Source organism: Phodopus roborovskii, unplaced genomic scaffold (genome assembly GCF_943737965.1).
Source record: "Phodopus roborovskii unplaced genomic scaffold, PHOROB, whole genome shotgun sequence".
Lineage (NCBI taxonomy): Eukaryota > Metazoa > Chordata > Mammalia > Rodentia > Cricetidae > Phodopus > Phodopus roborovskii.
In genome coordinates, this window is record NW_026126541.1 from 7,762,812 (window position 1) to 7,776,156 (window position 13,345).

Genomic DNA, 13,345 nt, shown 5'->3' on the forward strand with positions numbered 1-13,345 from the left:
CAGAAAATATATTATTGACAGATTTCAATGTATACTTCCATGTTATAAAATCATAGTACTACATATGGAATAAAATATATCTAAAATAATTTTAGAAAATGAGAGCAGAGTATACTATGTTATTGAGTGAAAATTCACAAGTTAGCAGAATTAAGAAACTCAAGGGAGCCAGGTGGTGGTGGCACATGGTGCATGCCTTTGATTCCAGCGGTTGGGAGTTTGAGGTCAGCGAAACCCTCCTGTCTCAAAAAAAAAAAAAAAAAAAAAAAAAAAAAAAGAGTTTTTATTTAAGTGCTTGTATTGTAAATCTATTTAGATAATTAAAATATGCTCCTGACTATGAGGAGTCTAGCCTCAAATTTTGTTTTTAATATTCCTTCATTTCAGCACCAAGCATTTATTACCTTTTTCATCATACTGGGAATGGAGGTGTGATCTCCAAGTAAGAATAGATACAAGTGCAGAAAATATTCTGTCATTGTTATTTCTTTCCACAGCTTTTGGTAATAACCTGTGTGGTATAGAATAAGTAACTATAATTTGGTTGTTAGGTCTCCATTTTATAAAATGTGAAAATTGGGTTGAAATTTCTACTAAAAGACCGCTAGGCAGGATGTTGGTGGTGCATGCCTTTCCCCTCAGCACGTGGGAGACAGAGGCAGGCAGGTCTCTGTGAGTTCAAGGCTAGTCTGATCTATAGGTAAATCACAAATGCTAAAAGAGCCATTCCCAATGACTATGTCATTCCAATATGTTTGTTGTTTAATGCGAGTGAGTCGGCTTTAAATTCTTTTTCCTTACAGTGTGATTGAAATAAAGCTTGGGAGCTGGGAGTAAGATTGGTGGTAGAGAGCTTGCCTCGTGTGCACAAATCCGGGTTCGATCCCCAAGGCCGGTGCGTAGTAAATTTTCATTATCAATGTAACAGGGGTTTATTTGCTATCCCGAAAGTATTTTTCAAGTCAAACAACCACTTTGGAAAGTGAATAACCAATTCAAATGAATCAGGATTGTTTGCCAGCCCATGACCACTTTTCCTATAGCACAGCCCTTATTTTACAGTTCCCGGCCAGCGGAGCACTACCACATAGGTTAATGTCTGCTTGTTCTTTGTTTTCTGTGTGATCTGGATCGTTATCAATAATGTCTTTCCTGTGCTGGGCACTGGCTCTAGGGCCTTGCATGTGCTGGGCGAGCGTTCTCCCACTGAAAGCAGTACTGAGTCTCGATAGACCATTCTCCTTTCGCAGGGTACTACCACGACCTCACCTTGCAGACATCAGCTAAATGCACCTGACATGTATTTAAAAGCTGGAGCATCATCTGGTGAGTTGGAACCGATTCTAGAGCTCACCTGTCTTTTTCAGACGTAGGAAACACAGAAATCCAGAGAAGCAAAATGGGACAATTTAGGGACAGAGCTGGGGTTAATGCTGAGGCCCATCCTTCACACACAAACAAGGTGAATAAATAGTATCCATGGAAATGCACAGCTTCATACCGTCACTTTGGGGGCTTAACGAGACTTGTCAACAAAAAACAAAGTAGTTACACTCAAGGCCACTATCTGTGTATGCCTAGGACATGCTAAAGAAATGAATTAATGCTGGGCGGTGGTGGCGCATGCCTTTAATCCCAGCACTCGGGAGGCAGATCTCTGTGAGTTTGAGACCAGCCTGATCTACAAAAAAAAAAAAAAAAAACAAAAAAACAAACAAACAAACAAACAAAAAAAAAAACCAGAGAGAGAAAGTGAGAGGGAGAGAGATTATTAACTAGTACTAGTACTTATGATATAATATCACAAATTGTACCTGAACACTTTTATCCCACAAAGTGAAGAAATTTGTCAAGAGGAATGTAAAACTAAGACAAAAGCCAGCAAGGAAGAAACTCACAGCCTCCCATTAGCAAACTTTTGCTTATCTTCTTTTAAATGAGTTTATTTTTATTTTGTGTGCATCGGTATTGGTGTTCTGCCTGCATGTATGTCTGTGAAGGTGTCAGAACCCCTGGAGCTAGAGTTACAGACAGTTGTGAGCTGCCATGAATGTGCTAGGGATGGACGGCGGGACCTGTGTTAGAGCAGCCAGTGTTGGTAACCGCTGAGCCATCTCTCCAGCCCAACTCTTGTTAGTCTTGTAGGACCTTTCCCTAGTCATCGGGTTGTTTCTTTGCACACGTTGGTGCCCTTGCCTTTGTCTGTATTCTTAAACATCCGTGCCACAAGAAAAAGTGTTTTTGTTTCTTTGTTTAAGCCATGGAAAGGAAAGCAACATTTTGGGATACTGCAGGCCTTGGACAGAAGACTAGAATATTCCAATCCTGACCCAGCATTCCTGGTGAAGACCCTGTCACCGATCTAAGACAAGTCCCCTGTGTTTAAAGGAAGCATTAGTGTTGTAATATACTTTCCTTTTGATGACACAGCAACTTTGGTGCTGTGTGTACCTTACCCAGTAAGAGAGTTTTCATCACATTGATACCAGAAAAAAACAAACAAACAAACAAACAAAACCCCAAAAAAGCAAAGACAGCCTCTTACCAGCAGAGAATTGAAGGAAATTAGCTTAGCTTCCCAGTTTCTTTCGTCATCTATTTTTGTTTATACCTTTTTTTCTGCTTGGAAGTCTTTTCATCTATGAGGTGGTAGTGAACAATGGATAAAATAGTGATTATCTGTATGACTGAAAGCATACACAACCCCCAAATCCCCCAAATTAAATACTTTTCTTTGTATCTTTTCAAAATGCTGAGCACAGTATCTTCTAGAAAGGTACTTAATTGACACTTTTTAAAGAATGAATGCACAACTTAGTGAATGCATTGCCTCTCCAATGGTCACAGAGTGGTTTTGTTAGTGTTGTAATTTGCATTGTCTGAAAGAACTGAGTCTATTCTCTGCCTCCCTCAGTTGTGATCTAAGGGACACACAGCCTTCTTTCTGCAGAGTGCTTGAGGCATGCCTGATCTGTATTCTTCAATTAAATTGTAGCCACAAACCTCCACATGAGCTCTGGCTAGATCAAGCTATGACAGAGACACTTTCTGCCAAGAAAACATAGATCTAAGTTTCAAATCTTGGTGTTCTGGTTTTGTGACACCAACTGGTTATATGACCTCAAACGAGTTTCTTGATATCCTGGCTTCAGGTGAGCCAAGTGGTGGAGGTGGCTTGAAATACTCACACTAACAGCTTTATAAGCTTGTTTTGTAGTTCAAATGAAGTGTGTGTGTGTGTGTGTGTGTGTGAAAATACTTTGAACTTTTCAAAGCACTATAAACATATAAGGTGTTATTATACGAAGATGCATTTTAAGTCAATTATCTAGTTAAGAGACTTTCCCTAAACAACCTGTTCTACTACTTACTGCTTCAGAAAAAGAATTGCTGCTCTCTCTATCACACACATATATACACACACACACCCTCAATCACAAACACACATAAACTCTCAATCACACACACACACTCAATCACACACACATACTCTCTCTCAATCACACACACACAGCTCTCTCTTAAACACACACACACAAACTCTCAATCACACACACACTCTCAATTACACACAACCCTCACTCAAACACACAGTCTCTCAATCACACACAGCTCTCTTTCTTAAACACACACACACTCTCAATTACACACAACTCTCTCAAACACACAAACTCTCAAGCACACAGTCTCTCTCTCAAGCACACACACACACACACACACACACATACACCTGCTGTTTCCAATTTATAACCACTTCTGGGCTTTGAGGATTTCCCCCTGTGTCAGGAAATCCGATCTGCAGTTGAATGTGAAGTGTTAAATATGTATAGAGAGCTCTCTCGAAAGCCCAGTCATCCAGATTTACTTTTTAAAAGTTCTCAGACAGAAGGGTAGACTTAGTGGAGCATGGCACGGGCCCATCGCATGCTATGCAATGTCACGTGTGCAATCGGTGGAGTAAGAAGACCCATTCACTTGCAACTGGGCCATACTGCACACACTCTGATCACCCGTTTAGGCCAAACCTGTCTGGAAGCAATTGAGGAACGAGGCAGGAAGGACTGACGAGGAGTTCATGCTAATGAGCTTTCTATTCCCCAAGGAGACATAATCAGGGCAAAAAAAACTCAAGGATTCATCAGCATATTTTATTAGAACTATGTGACCTATGTGGTTTGTTTTAAAGGAATTACCTTAGCTAATACCTGACGGACAACTGTTTAAAGCAGGCTTGATCAATCCCTGTGGATTTAGTGAGCCATCATCCCCAGGGCCCTTTATTTTCTATTTGGTGGCTTAAAAAATCATCATCACCAAGTAAGCAAACAGCTGGTACTAAATAAGAATCAGCTAATGAGAGACGTACCCATAGACAGAATATAAACTCATACGAACTCCATTTAAGTCATCAGGCCTAGCCCCTGTCCCTGGCACAATCCCTCCTTTTGGTGAAAATCCCCTCACAGGAAAATGCCTATGGACCAGGAGAAAGGTGGGAAGCCTTGGCTGTGGGCTACTCTGGCCATCCAAGAGCTCAAGTCCTCTGGTCATCGAGGGGAGGGTGGTGCCAAGGGAACAGATGAGGATATGATTCTGTTGAAGATCCCTGTTTTAGTGCTGATAATTCTCTCCCTCTCTCTCCATATATGTTTCTTGGAGTAAAAAATTTAAATAAATGACATCATAGCTTAAAACAGTGGTTCTCAACCTATGGGTTACAACCCCTGTGTACCAGATATTTACATTATGATTCATAATGGTAGCAAAATTATAGTTATGAAGTAGCACTGGAAATAATTTTATGGTTGGGGTCACCACAACATGAGGTTCTGTATCAAAGGGTCGCAGGGTTAGGAAGGTAGAGAGCCTCTGATTTTCTCTCATTGGGCATCCTCATTGTAGTGACATCATCTTTAACTCCTGTGTAGCGATCCCTGGGACCCCACCACTATGAGGCCCAGGGAAGATGGGGTGACTTGGAAATCCAAGGACCTCCTTGAGATCAACCAACTTCTCAGATTTATCCAACATGTTTCTTTATGGGCTCCAAGCAAATGCAACAGACTTGCATGTCCCTTGGAGGGAAGGCTGTGGTGTTGATGCACAAGAGCACTGTGATATTCAAGGCCATTCCAGGGCAAATGGAATGCAAGCTGACTCTGGAGAAACTGTTGCGTCATATGCAGGGCGTGTGGGCTGTGTTCGCCATGGAGGACCTCACTGAGATCAAGGACATGCCGCTGGCCAGTGAGGTACCGGCTGCCTCTGGTGCTAAGGCTGTTGCTTCGTTCGAAGTCTCTGTGTCAACCCAGGACACTTGTCTGGACCCCCAACATCCTCCTTCTTCCAGGCTCCAGGCCTCACCACTAAACTCTCCAGAGGCACATTTACAATCCCGATGGTGTGCTGCTGATTCAGATCGCAGATAGAATGGGAGTTAGCACAGCCTCATCACTGCAGGTACTGCCTGCCTGCCTGCCTGCCTTCCTCCGCCTTCTTTGGGCTGACCTTCCAGCAGATGCTTGACAACAGAGTGCTTGACGTCATAGAAGAAGCTGCATTCTCGTTTCCTTCATAGGGGCACTGGGCTCTGGTGGTTTGAACAGAAATGGCCCCCCAAAACTCATGTGTTTGAGTGGGTGGCCCCTAGGGAATGGCACAATTAGGAGGCGTGGCCTTGTTGGTGTGGGAGTGGCCTTGTTGGAAGAAGTCTGTCGTCAATGGGTACAGGTGGGTCCTGGCTTTGTCTATAGAGACTGAGTTCACCCTTCCCATTTGCCGAAATCTCAAAGGCGTGCATCAACATTTGTGGCTGCTGCTGCTGCTGCTGCTGCTGTCCCTGCTGCTGCCGAGGCCCCAGCTAAGGTTGGTGCCGAGGAAGAGTCAGAGGAATGAGATGAGGATATAAGTAGAATCTGGATTTGGTGTCTGCCCGAGTCCTCAAAGCAAACCCCTCTGCCAGCTTTACTGGGAAACATATAAAGACCTTACTTCCTTTTAAGAAAAAGAAGAAAGGAAATGGAAAAAGTCACGGGTTTATGTATGGAGAAGTTGGCACTTCGATGCAAATGATGTAATAGTAGCATAAAAGCTAAAATATATCAGTTGAGCAGATATCTCTTCATCATACAGTCATAACTCACCAGCTGTTAATCTTCAATATACATGAGGAAATGAGCCACCTTGCCATCCCTTCCATTGCGTTTTGTTTGGTTTGTGTGTGTGTGAGTGCACACACGCCATGGTTCACGTGAAGGTGAGAGGAAAGCGTTCAGAAGTTGATTCTCTCTCCTTCTACTGTGTGCATCCCAGAGACGGAACTAGGCTCTTCGGGCTTATCGGATGGTGTCTTCCCCTGCTGTCACCAGCCATGCTGCATTGATAGGATATGACCAGACACCACCTGCAGTGGAATCACTTAGTGTTTCCTAAAATACTGATTCCTAGGCTCTGCCTCAGATATACTGAATTAGAGCTTTTAGCCCTGGGGATGTAGCCCTGAATCACTCCAGATGAGTTTCAAATGTATAGGACATCACTTGAGCACTGCAGTTGGTCCTACAGCATCTGCACAGTGTGGACGGTGTCTCAGCATCTGCGCAGTGTGGACGGTGTCTCAGCATCTGCGCAGTGTGGACGGTGTCTCAGCATCTGCGCAGCGTGGACGGTGTCTCAGCATCTGCGCCGTGTGGACGGTGTCTCAGCATCTGCGCAGTGTGGACGGTGTCTCAGCATCTGCGCTGTGTGGACGGTGTCTCAGAGACATGACTAAGTCAAACACTCACAAGGCAGGTCGGCTCTTTCTCCATTAGGTGAAAGGGATTCAGGTAGGGCCTAACCTGGACACACCTTTTCTAGTCTGTAAACTTGTCCAACTTCCTGATACCCTTAAGATAATCTGTGCTTGACTGGCGAGGTTAAATGGCTGTATTTATGTAGAGATTCTATTCTGATGTCTGACTAACTGGAGTCTGTATACATTCCCTTCTCCTGTGTCCAAAAATGAGTTTTGGTTTGCATTCTCTTTGTTCTCCGTCCTTGTTGTGATCTGTAGAGTAAACATAAGCTAGTAATGGAAAGAGAACTGATATTTTGAGTTTCTTAAGGTTTATGCTATGTGTATGGGTGTTTGGGCTGCATGTATGTCTGTGAAACATATGCATGCCTGGTGCTTGCAGAAGCCAGAAGAGGGTATCAGATCTTCTTGGAACTGGAGTTAAAGACAGTTGTTAGCAGCCATGTGGAAGCTGGGAACTGAACCTGGGTTCTCTGGAAGTGCAGCCAGTGCTCTTAGTGGCTGAGCCATCTCTCTAGTCCATATTTTGAGTTTTTAAAACATGACAATTCCAGGGTGCGGATATTGATAGAGCAACTACTTAGCATGCATCAGGCCCTGAGGCTCACTCTCCATCTCTAACAAAATAAAAGCATGCCAGTACTGAATGCTTTGTATGCTTAGTTTCGTGCTCCGAGTAAGCATTAAGGGTAGGTACTAGTGTTTTTATTTACAGGTGAAGAAACTGAGGTAAGGGCCTTGTCACTTCTGCAACTCACCCAGGGCCTCAAAGCAAACAGTTAGCAGAGCTGGGGTCCAGACCTAGATTTTCTGCCTCCAGAACCTCACTGTTCATTACACTGTGTGTTCTGTGTATCTTCTAGATTCTGACAAATGCACCCTTCTCTTGGGAGAACGCAACTACAAAAGTATCATTTACAAACATGCCAGAAACACTGATGAGTTAATGCCATAATTTCCTTCTTCATTTGTTTATGTATTGGAGATGGGAGTGCAGAGGATGGTGTCCAGGGCCTCACACATGCTGAGCACATGCTTTCCCACCCGGCTGTACGTCCAGGCCCCTGAATTTCCTAGCTACAGAAGATTATACTAATCTCCTGTAACATTGCTTAACACATAGTAGGTGCCCGGGTGCATGTTTGGGAGGAGAGGAAGGCTGGGCTTGTAGCAGCACACTTCCTCAGCATCCCCCATAACCAAATTCATGCTTTGAAACGAAACTTGCAGACAAACGGATCTGGTTTTCAAAATCAGCTTGTGCCCTGAATCCAAGTCTCTAAATCTCAGAAGTACACATAATTACAAATAGTTCTTGAATCCTCATTATGAGCAATATACTCATCTAGCACCGAGAGGAATATTTTTTGAAATATACAGCCTGTCTAGTTGGGAAATAAAACACAAATGTATGAAGTAACTAGATTGCAAAATCACCTCATATGAGATAAGAAATGTAGAGCCTCTAGGAAATGATAAACATGTGATACAGTGCTGTCACGTCATGGGTAATATTTTCTATGTTAATAGTTATTATGATCCAGCCATAGTCTTATTAATGAGAAATAACAACTGCTGTGGCCACCATGTAACAAATAATTCTGTGTTGAACACTGTGATGGGAATTCGGTGAATGTTTAGTCATGATGGCAATTCTGCTAAGCCTGTATCATGAATCCTCTCATTCACATGAAGAAACTGTGGCCCAGAGAAGGCCAAGGACTCCCCCAACACACACACACACACACACCTGTCATGGAATATATAAATGGAGTCCAGGGGTGAGGAGCTGTGCGTGGTGGCTCAGGACTGTCACCTCAGCTACTCTAGAGGCTGTGGCAAGAAGATGGCAAGTTCAAGGCCAGCCTGAAGTACAGAGTGACTTCAAGGCTATCCTGGGCAACTTGGTGAGATCCCGTCTGAAAACAAAATTTCTGAAAAGGGCTAGGCAGTTCATCGGTAGAGTACTTGGCCTGCATGTGCAAGGCGCTCAGGGCAAACCCCAGTGTGTGTGGAGGGGGGGGGGGAGGAGGGAAAGGGGAGTAATTCTGCTGGAGGAAACAGGGGGAGGTCTTTGAGTGGGAAGAGTACACTTGGGGGGGGATACGAACCCTGCAATCTGCAGTAAGAGATACTGCTTTTGGAACAAGTCTTGCCTGAGAGTCTTGACCTAAATTTTCACTAAAATGTAAATGGCTGACTCGGCACTGGCCTTTTGATGGTGCAGGGCGTGGGGTGCCTGCACACTTTGCAGGTCAGGTTCTCCGGAAGTACGCTGAGGAATGTATGCATGGGGAATGCTTGACTCGGGTCTCTTCCCTCGAGAGAGACAGAAGAAGAGGGAAAAGGAGGCATGTCAGTAGGACAGCAATGAACCTGTTTGTCTGGAGTGTATAATTAGTAAAAAACCAAGTTAGAGCTTATAAATCCTTAACCCCGCCCTAATCCAGCCAAAATGCCCACAGCACTAAACGTATAATCCCGAGTCTTCCTTAACTGACCGCCCGAGCTGCCCACTTCTAATACTTTCTAGGAATCTACTCACTTATCTTCACTTCCCAAGGCAACAGTGTTGGTTGACTTCCTGCAACGTGCCAGCTACTCTTCTGGTGCTAGGGACAGAGCAGTGAACAAAACAAAGATCTATCTCTTGGCTTGCAACATTTTTCTTGCATAGAGAAGACGTCAGAGTGGGAGTCAGTGGGGAGAAGGGCTACAGATAAAGATGTGGCGGAAATGAACCTCACTCCTGGATAGCGGGTGTGGTGGGGCTGGTGCTGCTTTTGTTAGGATGAGACCAGGCCCAGTGGTCGGGAGTCAGGCAACTGGATGGACAGGTAAGTTCAAAGTTCATAAAACTGGATCAGCGTGGTTTGCTGGAGATGCAGGGGAGGGGAGGGAGGCTGGAGGGCTGGGCAGGGGCTGGATCATGTAAGCTTGGAAGATCCCAGGAGGGGCTGGTTTGACTTTCAGAAGGCTTCAGGCCAAGCAAGGAGTCTTGTTTCTGCTTGAAATCTCATTCTTGCTGCCGTACAGAGAATAAAGCCTACATAGATATGACTAGGCGGCTGGGAAGTCAGTTAGGAAGCCACAGACATCACACTGGGAGCGTCACCGGTGTCTGGTAGGGGTAGCTTTGGTTAAGAGCTTTGGTTAAGGATGCTTTGGCATTGCTGCTGAGGGCAGAGGTCCCCATGACTCGCTGTCTACAGGGTAAGTAAAGGAAGGGAGAAGATGGCGAGATGTAGCCCCCAGGCCTTCGGCCCAAAGCCCCGGGGAAATGGTGATACAAATACCAGCGATAATGAAGACTTGAGAAGCAACAGTTTGCCAAGTAAAGTGAACACTCTGTTGGGTTTGAGAATTCCATCTTCTCTCTACCCATGAACGGACTCCATCCTATAATTATGTTGTTGTTGTGTAACATTTACTCATAAGTCGTTTCCTCTCCTTAAGTCTTAGCAGAGCAGGAGCCCAGTTTATCTTGTTCCCCGTCGTGTTCTTTGTAGATCCCTGAAAGGAACCCAGTAAACACTTGGGGATTCCTTTCAGTCTGGTTCAGTAGTTCTCAAAGCTAAGTGACGTCGAAATCTGGCCAGCTTACTTAATGTATAAAAACAGCCTTCACCTTAACCTAACCCTACCAAACTCTGCTGCTGTGGGCTGGGCTGCACCCAGGAAACTGGAGGAGCAGCACCGCAGACGGCTGTGGACTGTAGACAGACGGCTGTGGACTGCAGATAGACGGCTGTGGACTGCAGACAGACAGCTGTGGATTGCAGACAGACGACTGTGGACTGTAGATAGACGACTCTGGGCTGCAGATAGATGACTGTGGGCTACAGACAGATGACTGTGGACTGCAGACAGATGACTGTGGACTGCAGACAGATGTCTGTGGACTGTAGATAGACAACTCTGGGCTGCAGATAGATGACCGTGGGCCACAGACAGATGACCGTGGGCCACAGACAGATGACTGTGGGCCACAGACAGATGACTGTGGACCACAGACAGACGACTGTGGACTGCAGACAGACAACTGTGAACTGCAGATAAATGACTGTGGACTGCAGACAGACGACTGTGGACTGCAGATGACTGTGGACTGCAGACTGTGGACTGCAGATAGTTGACTGTGGATTGCAAGCTAAGGCAGTGGTTTAGCTCTGTCACTGTTTACACAAATGTTCACATTAGAAATCACATTTCAGTGGTATCCCAAAATATCTGATGCCTGTTACCCTAGCTCTGGAGGCCCCTGAGGAGGAAAAATCATGAGTTCAAGGCCTCTCTGGGTAACATACATACATGCATACATACACGAAGATACTCTGTACTGCAGTGAAATGATAACATATTGATTAAAAGCTTTTGAGAGAAAACCAATGAAGGAATCCCCAAATCTCTCCTGTTTTATTTGACTTATAGATGGCTCTGGGAGACCAGAGTGGGTTTTTTTTAGAAGGGGCTAAGGTATAAAGAAAATCGGCTGCCTAGCTGCTAGAAGTAGTCGAGATGTCCTTGTGTATATGGGTCTGTGGAATTCTCTTGATGGTGGCAGCAAATGTATTTTTGTTTGTGCAGCATCCATTCCTTTTCTGGGAAGGATGCCCCAAGGTCCTTCAAGGAACCCCCTTTTTACTCTATGGTGCTGGCATCCTTTCCTGTGAAAGGGATGGGTCCTAACCTGGACCGACCAGATTCTCCTTCCCTGGCTCCTGACTCTACAGTAGAGTGACACAAAGCCTCAAGAACACCAGAGCCCTGCTCAGGGGAGGCCCCTGCAGAGAGTTTTAATAGATAAGACTTCAAAGAGCTCCCTGTCTTCTCCCAGGCCTGATTATTCAGTTTTCCTCCAGGATAAGCTGTTAGCCTTATTCCTGCAGGGAATGCCTGCCTCATGTTAAAGTAGTCTCACTGTCCTACAAACTATGACCTGGGTGATACAAATCTTGCAATCTACAATTAACAAGTCCTTCCTGGGAACTGTGACACCTTGAGTTAAGTTTCACTGAGGTGTAAATGTCTGATATCAGGCAGAGAGTGACAGCTCTAGAGACAGCCATCAGTCCCACCACTAAAGAAGGGAGGAGGAGAAGGGCTAGGGTGTAACCCTTGGATCCCATTTCACAATCGCCCTGTGTTTATGCATAAGATAGGTACCTCCCTGGAAACTCAACTCATGTAGCTGTCTCAACTAATGAATCTCTACCTTTGGATTAAACGTTCAGGGTGAACCTTATCCAGAGCAGGGCATAATTAGTAGGACACATACACCTAAGACATCAATTTGTGAACATGAGAGCTCATAGCATCAAATTTAGTTCTCATTTCCTTCTGTGGCCCCCAAGAGAAAAAAGAACATGCTGTCCTTTTAATCATTTGGGTTAAAGCCTAGTCCTTTGCTGACCTTCTCCTCCCCATATTTTTAAAGGCCTATAACTCTAAGACACTAAGAAATTAGTAACTCAGGTCCTATGAACAACAGAACAAGGCAAGTTTCTCTCCATCTCACTCATTGTGATAACTGAAATAGGATGCTGAACACAGCCAGCAGCATTGAGTGTAAACCACACCCAGGCAGAGATAACAGGCCTGTTATAGTTTAACAGGAGTAATAAAAATGAAAGCTAATCACTTGCAGATTGCAGACAGCATTGACAGAGATCAACTGTCAAAGCCAGTCTAATGAACTTTTTATTTTATACTTTTAGGATCGGTTGCTATTTGTGAAAACAAAACATAACAACAACACCCAGATACAAAACTAGATGGATTCTGCACGTCCAGTTGTTTTGTTTGAGATGCAGTAGGAGGTTGTCATTCTTACCATTGAAACAAGGAGTAATGTTGCTAACCTTTGCTGGGGACTCACCCAGGGTGGGAACTATTGCAATCTCTTTATTGTATTACTCATTTAACCCTTAGCTCTCCATCAGGCATTACCCTACTATGCCCACTTAGCAACAGTGCAATGGAGTGATTCGCCTGAGATCAAAGAGTCAGGGAATAGCAGATGTTGGATTTTGAATTGCTGAAACACAGTGGCTCCAGAATCTTTCATTCAACTCCTTTCCTTCCACCTTGTAACACTGCTTGGCCCTTGGGTGAGTCAGACCCTGCCTGGCCCTTCCATCTACCCATGCTCCACATTCTGTTTACAGCTACATTAACACACACACACACACACACACACACACACACACACACACACACACACACACACAACTCTCCCTGAAGGAGGTAGTCAAAATAAACAGAATTTCTGAGATTCAGGCGGCTTGGATGTTAATCATTAACTTAGTGGTAAAGCTTTAACGGCAGCCTTTACGACCATGTACGCACCAGGTTTTACATTAAATTCAACAGTAAGAATTTAAGTATCTAATCTAAGTCAGACTCCAGACACACGCCAAGGCCCTCAGTTTTCACATTTGGCTTGTCTTTTGTTACAAAGATTTTGGGGTGGGGAATAGGTTCATTCTCTCTCTCTCTCCCTCTCTCTCTCTCTAAAAGGTGGGTTCCTTTTTTATCCCGAGAGGTGGT

The 13,345-nt window shown here is 44.5% G+C and overlaps 1 pseudogene; it reads left to right on the plus strand.

The window, feature by feature from the left end:
* The first annotated feature begins 4,950 nt into the window (after positions 1-4,950).
* LOC127233522 (60S acidic ribosomal protein P0-like) lies at positions 4,951-10,932 on the plus strand (annotated as a pseudogene).
* Positions 10,933-13,345: the final 2,413 nt, after the last annotated feature.